This window comes from Tasmannia lanceolata, unplaced genomic scaffold (genome assembly GCF_043159265.1).
Source record: "Tasmannia lanceolata isolate RefF3 unplaced genomic scaffold, GAP_Taslan_0.1 ptg000007l, whole genome shotgun sequence".
NCBI lineage: Eukaryota > Viridiplantae > Streptophyta > Magnoliopsida > Canellales > Winteraceae > Tasmannia > Tasmannia lanceolata.
Window position 1 is genome coordinate 10,377,656 of NW_027518684.1, and position 7,308 is coordinate 10,384,963.

Consider the following 7,308-nt stretch of genomic DNA (forward strand, 5'->3'; position numbering starts at 1 on the left):
CATAACAAACATGCCTTGGATCTCAGGGTTTTTCTAAGTGGATCCAAAGAGTTGAATTTTTCAACACAATCTTACGCATTGGATGATGTTTAGACACGGGCTTAGGATCATGTGGGTCGAGTCATGATCCCCCCTAGATCGAAGTTTTTGACCACACGCAAAGTCTTGTCATCTTGGATCCAAGGTTGGTTATCAGGGCAACCGAGGGAGGTATTTACTTCCTAAGTTGACCCAATTATGTCAAAAGCCTAAAATAATCACTAAAATAATCACTTGTAGGCTTGTAGCTAAACACATGGAAAGGTATCATCTTACATACCTTAATTTAATCTTAATAGTAATATTAGAAAGGGAAATGATATTTCCACCCCTCTTTTGTTAATCTTTTCTGAAAATGAAGAAAAAACAAGTTCGAAGGGAGTGACAATGTGGATAAAAGGGTGGAAGTATCATTTACCTCGAACCCTGTTTCGATCGCAAGAAAAACATTTCCTCTAAGGATTTTTTTTGTTCTTTCCGCATTTGTAGGGAAACAACATGATTATAGTTAATTTAGAGGGATGTCTCAATAAATTAAGGCCTTATTGGGATTGTAGGAATTTTCAGGAAAAGTTTGGAAAGGAAAAATATTTTTAAAATTTCCTACTTGTTTTTACACATGAAAACATGAAAAAATAGCTTGAACCAATCCTATTCAATTTTTCTCTAGAAGCACCTTCAATTTATAATAATATATCTCTCTACATGAACCATAATGATATTATTTCCCTCTAAATTGTGGAAAGAAAAAAAATTCCAAAGAAAACTTTACCGTGAAATGTTTTTCCATGCAATCCAAAATTGAAAATCACGTCTCTCTCTCTCTCTCTGTCCGTTATTTATAAATGGAGGAATTGAAAATCACGTCTTCTTGGCGCTCTCTCTGTCAAGGATTTATAAATAGACGACTAGAAAATCACATCTCCTCAGCTTGGACAAAAACAAGGAGCTCGACGAGATCTTTCCCTCTCCTGGCTTCGATAATCTATTGTAAGCCGAGTGGTATAATTCCCAAAATCTGATTATTTCACTCTTCATTTCTTCTTCTCCATTCTTGGATTTCCAAATCCTTCTTTTTCTCCTCTTATAGATAAACCTTTATGTTTTCACTCTAAGATACATAGTTTAGATTCTAGAGTATCCATTTTTTTGGGTTTTCTTGTGTGTTTTGGTGCTTTTATTTTCTTCAACTTGCTGTTGGATTTTGTGCACCTTTTGGAGAAATGGTTGGCGGGACTGAAAGGGTTTTTGACTTTTATTGTGACTTAGTTCTGCTTTTCTCCTCCATAGCTATTGTTTTTATTAATCTTTTGATTAATAATATGGCGAGATTCCCACTTCAAGATCTCTGGTTTATTCTTCAGTTTTAGATTTTTTTTTTTTTACCAACTGTGACGAGTTTTAGCGGTTTCCACCTTGGTTGAGATCTATTTTGTTGAATTTTCACTTAAAGATATATGGGTTGGGGTTACTGCTTTCTTTGTTGATTTGTAGCTATTACTTTATTGAATTTTTGCGCTTTGTATCTTGTTTTCAGGAATTTATCTTTTTTTACAATGCTGGCATTGCTGTGAAGATGTTGATACTTTTACTTTGAGATATTTGGTTAGGATTCTACTCTTTACTTAGCAAATTTTTAACATTACTCCTTGGTATTTAAATACGAGACTTTGGCTCCAATGAAACGACATATTCGTCAAACGTTCTGTTTTATTCTCTTGTTTGCAATATGCACTGCACTGAGTTGCAGAGAGGCATTTCGCGCGAATTTCATTTCTCGTCTTCCACTTGTCTTTAACAAGACTCTGCTCACTAACAAGACTCTGCTTGCATTTGCGGCAAATGACATCGGAGAGCAAGAATCAAGAGAACAGATTGATCAGTTGCTGGGAGATAATTTTGGCGGTCAGGCTCATCATCGTTCCATCTCGTCCCAAAGGGGAAACAATCAAAATGATGTGCAGTTGAGATCTTTTAGAAGAAACCCAATCCACCCTGATTCTCTAAAGCATTCAAAGTTATCTTTTAGAAGAAACCCAATCCACCCTGATTCTCTAAAGCATTCAAAGTTCTGGCCAGAAATTCGCACGTCTCTGCGTGATTGGATTCATACTAAGCGATTCCAACCCGAAATCATGTTGGATTTGATCGATCTTGTTAAGCGTCCTCTCGATCAGCATTATGGTTTTGTGGGTTCCAATCGCCCATATGGGTCTTGTGCTGTTGTTGGCAATAGTGGGATTCTACTGAAGAATGAGAGTGGTGCATTCATTGACAGCCATGAGATTGTGATCAGATTGAACAATGCCCAGACTGCGGGGTATGAGCGACATGTGGGTTCAAAAACCAACATTGCATTTGTAAACAGTAATATCCTGCACTTGTGCTCACGTAGACAAGGCTGTTTCTGTCATCCGTATGGTGAAAAAGTGCCGATGATTATGTACATATGCCAACCTGTGCATTTCATGGACTATGTGATCTGCAATGGATCACACAAGGCCCCATTGCTCATTACAGATCCCCGGCTCGATGTCTTGTGTACAAGGATTGTGAAGTATTATTCACTGAAACAATTTGTGGAGGAGACAGGGAAGCCCCCAGAACAATGGGGTGCTTACCATGATACTATGATGTTTCATTACTCTTCAGGGATGCAAGCCATCATGCTTGCATTGGGAATCTGCGAGAAGGTTAGTGTTTTTGGGTTTGGAAAATCAGAATTAGTAAAGCATCATTGTCATACCAACCAGAGAGCTGAGTTTGATTTACATGATTATGAGGCAGAGTACTCCTTTTACCACGATTTAGTTGAGAGACCACAGGTAATACCATTCCTTAAAAACTCTGGGTTCAAGATTCCTCCTATGGTCATATATCATTGAGTTTGTTTCGATTTGAAACTCTTGATTCCCAGGAATCATTTGATTGCTTTCGAGCCTCAGTTCACATGTTCACGTTGTAATTGTAGTTTCCCACGGAAAAAATTGCTTCAGGAAATATTTTTCATTGTTTCATTTAAAAAACGGGTGCCACCCAAAGTAGTGCTGGGCACTAAATGTAAAATTGAAACCACATGTCAATATGAGATTGGTATTTGAAAATGTGATTCCAAAATTTGGGCCCAAGTGCTGTGTATAATAACAGTCTTTTGCTGATTATTATTGAAAGAAGTCTGTGGAGAGAATAAAAACTCACCTCGTGTTCTGCTGATATCCATTCATCTTTTTGTATTTCTATAACAGTCTAGAGTCTAGACCTTGCATTTTGTGCGAAGCTGTGCTATATTACATTACTGTTTCTTCTTTCTCTGTATTGTAAACTAATGTATGCATTGATGTAGGATCTTTGATTCAGTAATTATGGTTGAATACTTTCTCCACAAAGTAGAACAAGCAACCAATGCATTGGTTTACTGTTTGATTAAGGATTCTAGGAGTCAGGTTAAGAACTGATGTTTTAAAAGAGAATTATAATTCTGGTTCAAAATATTCTGCGGAGAATGTCAATGAGGGTCTGGGTTTCTAGATGGAATATGGACAGAAGGGGCATGAAAGGGATGTAGGGAACATCAAAGGGAAGGTGGGTAGCTGCTTAAGATTCTTTTTCTCTAAGGTTTTGATGGGCCTTTTAGGCTGGCTGATTTCTGGTTTTGGGAAAATATGGTTGCTGAATGAATTATAAGTTGGGATTTGATTAAGATTTATAACTAGGATTTAATGAATGTTAAGAGAAGGAAAAGAGGGGTCTAAGGATGTTGTTAGATGAGATTTGTGCAGAGAAAATAAGTAAATAAGCTATTCAAGAGAGAGAGAGAGAGAGAGAGAGAGAGAGAGAGAGTAGCTCAAGTATATCATTCCAGCAGAAAAAGAAAAAGAAAGCTTTGAGTTTTTATTCAAGGATGAGGAGACAAAGGAAGCTGAGGATCTATGGGAAAACTGTTTGGTAGGATTCTTCTTGGGTAGAAGACCCTATTTCATGGCCCTAAAGGAAAGCCTTTCTTGGAAGTGGAAGTTAATGGGGGATCTTTTTTTTTTTGAAGCGGAAGTTAATGGGGGATCTACAACTGTATACTCTTGAAAATGGATTTTTTTTCTTCAAATTTTCAAATCCTGAAGATTGTTCCTGGGTCCTTGAAGATACATCCCACAACTACGGAGGAAGGCCTCTAATCCTTCAACGATGGGACCCTAGTTCCCACATGGAAAAACAGCATCTCTCCGAAGTTCCGGTTTGGATCCGTCTACCTGGGCCGCACCTTAAATTTTGGTCTTCGCATTGTTTGAGCCGCATTGCCAGCCTAATTGGAAAACCTCTCTACACGGATACCAAAACAGCTGAGGCATCAAGGCTGAATTTTGCTCGAATTTGTGTCCAAGTTAGTGCTGCACAGCAGCTTCTTGACTCTATTACGCTCAAATCTTCCTCGGGAGACATAGTCCAAAACATAGTCTATGACTGGAAACCCAAAACCTGTACAAATTGCAAAGATTTCCCCCACTCTTTGGAGAATTGCAGTCTCCTTTCTATCCCAAAGCCAGTACAAGGCAAAAAGGTGTGGAAACCTGTTCGAAAGAGTAATGAATCTGATCCTGTTGAAAACTTAAATGATAACCCTTCCTTGGATAGCCCCTCTAGAGACATCAGTCGTTCAACTCCCTACCATCTCAAGCCTTCAAACAGAGAAAGAAGTGAAGTGCCACCTAATCTGAGAGAAGTTCATATAGCAAAAACCCATGAAGTTCAGACTTCCAACTCCTATGCTATTCTTGATAGTTACAAAGAAGAGAAGAAAGATGATAAGGATGATAAAGATGATGAAGTTGAAAATCTTTCAAAGGAACATCCAGATGCTCCCTCTGCTGAACCTATTGGTCACCACACCATCGCCGCCTCGCAACCGCATGAAAGTGAAGCATGGCATGAGGTGAGTAGAAAGAACCATCAGAATTTACGGAAGAGCCAGAGAGCTAAGAAGCTGAGTAAGAGGATGATAGATGCCCTTGGCTATTAGTGGTTCTTGAGATTCGTTGTGCTTCCTCTTTTCCTTAGTATATCATTTCTAAGGATAAGTCTTGCCTTTGTTTTCTTAGTATGTGTCCCTATTCTTATGATAGGGTTTTGCCTTGTTTGCTGAATGTATTATCTTTCATATTCTAATAAACCGGTAGGGGTCCCCGCCAAACCCCAGCTTACGCATCAAAAAAAAAAAGAATAGAAAATAGCAGGAGAAAGAGAAATAAGGAGAGAAACCCAAGCAACCGCACATAGAGTTAGGTATTCTTACCAAGGGATGCAATCACACTTAGGCTTAGGTACTCTCACCTAGAGACGCAATCACACACTTTAGCATCAGCAAAAATTCTATAAATCTTCATTCAATAATAATAAATTGAAGCAAACATAAGCTTATATAGGGTTTTACTATTCATACCACTCTTCACATGCAACCCTACTTTTAATGAAATTCCAAAAAATGCCTCTAACTTTAAGGGGCCGTTTGGATACCCGGATTTTAGAATCCGGGTTTTTAGTTTGAAAACAGTGTAAAAGAGGGTTCATGATCAAGCTGCTGTATGCTGTCCTGACAGCGCGTTTCTTGGATTTTAAGTGAGAGATTCAGGTTTTAAAAATCTCTCCTGCATCCTGAGATCTCTAAAACCTGGAAATATGGGAGGATCTGCTACTCTCTTGCTCTTGCTGACGGAAAGAAGGGCGAGAAGTAAAAAACGAGACAAAAACGACGGCTGATCCGCTTCTTCTCTTGTCTCTTAGCTACAATTTTGAAGAAATCCCGGATTCTAAAATCCGCATATCCAAACGGCCCATAAGAGCTAAAGAAAAGTCAAAGCAACTAAATCTAGCAGCAATACTAATAGAAGTAAATAGACAGACTACAACTGCTAAGACTCCTAAAACACTAAGCCATCATCCAAGTTCCCACGTGGGGCTCACATCATCATAATGGTGCCAAATAGAATCAGATTCAAAGGAATCTGTGGCTCTTTTGCAGTTATCTAATGCATTTTATTTAATGGTGAAGATTTTTGTTCTGGATGGACTTGGCCTTGAACCGAATGTCTGTCCCATCTGTTTCTAACATGCCCCATATGTAACCCCCAATGAATTCTGTGTGGTGCAATTCAATTGGCGAATGCAATTTAGAATTCACTACCTTTTATGCTCACCCATATTTTTGTAGAACATGTTATTCTCATTGTGGATCTTACCTTGGTTGCTATCATGATGGCTGATCTTGTGGTGTTGGATGCAGACAAAATTGTGGTAGACTTGATGTGCTCATTCACTCTTAATGGTGGTCTTGGAAGCGGTGATTTCTCAAAATTTCATTCTTGCTACCACTCCCCTTATTAGGTACTGCCCATGATCAGTTTTAAGCAGGGTTTTAAATTTCGACCGAAATCCGAAATTTCGGTTAAGACCGAAACCGAAACGTTCCAAAACCGAAAAAGCCGAAATTTACAAAATTTCAGTTGAAATTTCGTTAATTTCAGCAATTTCGGCGAAATTTGTTAAAAAATATTAATTTTTTATTCTTTCACAAAGTTTCGATTGAAATCACTGAAATTTCAGGATTTCGGCTGAAATTTCGGTTTCGGATAAGTCTGAAATTTTAGCCGAAACCGAAATTTAAAACCATTGTTTTAAGTTTGCAATGAACCAACCACCTAACCTCAATTTACTGTCACTTCATCATGCTTTCCACCTTGAGACATTTAATTAGTTTCTTGCACCAATTTCCATCACTTCTCCTCTGTACTCCAATTGATATCCTTATAGAAGTGCCACAACATGTGATAGGAGATTTAGGTATGTTCTCATGTATTATGTGAAACGTGATAATCTTTATGTTGGAGATGGCTACTTCACAAATTATGTTTGACTTGATAATGATTATGCCTTTACTTAGAGACATTTAATTAGTTTCTTACAGAAATGTTCATCACTTCTTCTCTGTACCCCAATCGACATCCTTATAGAAGTGCCACAACGTATGCTAATCATGACCATGTCACTCTCATTAAACTCAGTGAACCTGCAATGTAAATCAGCTTGCGACTTATATGACTCATTCCTACAATGCTCCTAACATCATCATGAGTCTACTTGATTTGAGTACCAAAGTTGTATACATTATCACTTGGTCTCACTTCAAGAGGAAAAGGAACCAAATCAATTGAGGTTGAATTCCCATCACAATCTCAAAAGGGATGTGACTGGTGTAGAAAATTCAGCTGTCGGTAGAAT

General features: G+C 38.2%; 1 pseudogene; it reads left to right on the forward strand.

The window, feature by feature from the left end:
* The first annotated feature begins 979 nt into the window (after positions 1-979).
* LOC143880951 (beta-1,6-galactosyltransferase GALT29A pseudogene) lies at positions 980-3,395 on the forward strand (annotated as a pseudogene).
* The last annotated feature ends 3,913 nt before the right edge of the window (positions 3,396-7,308 follow it).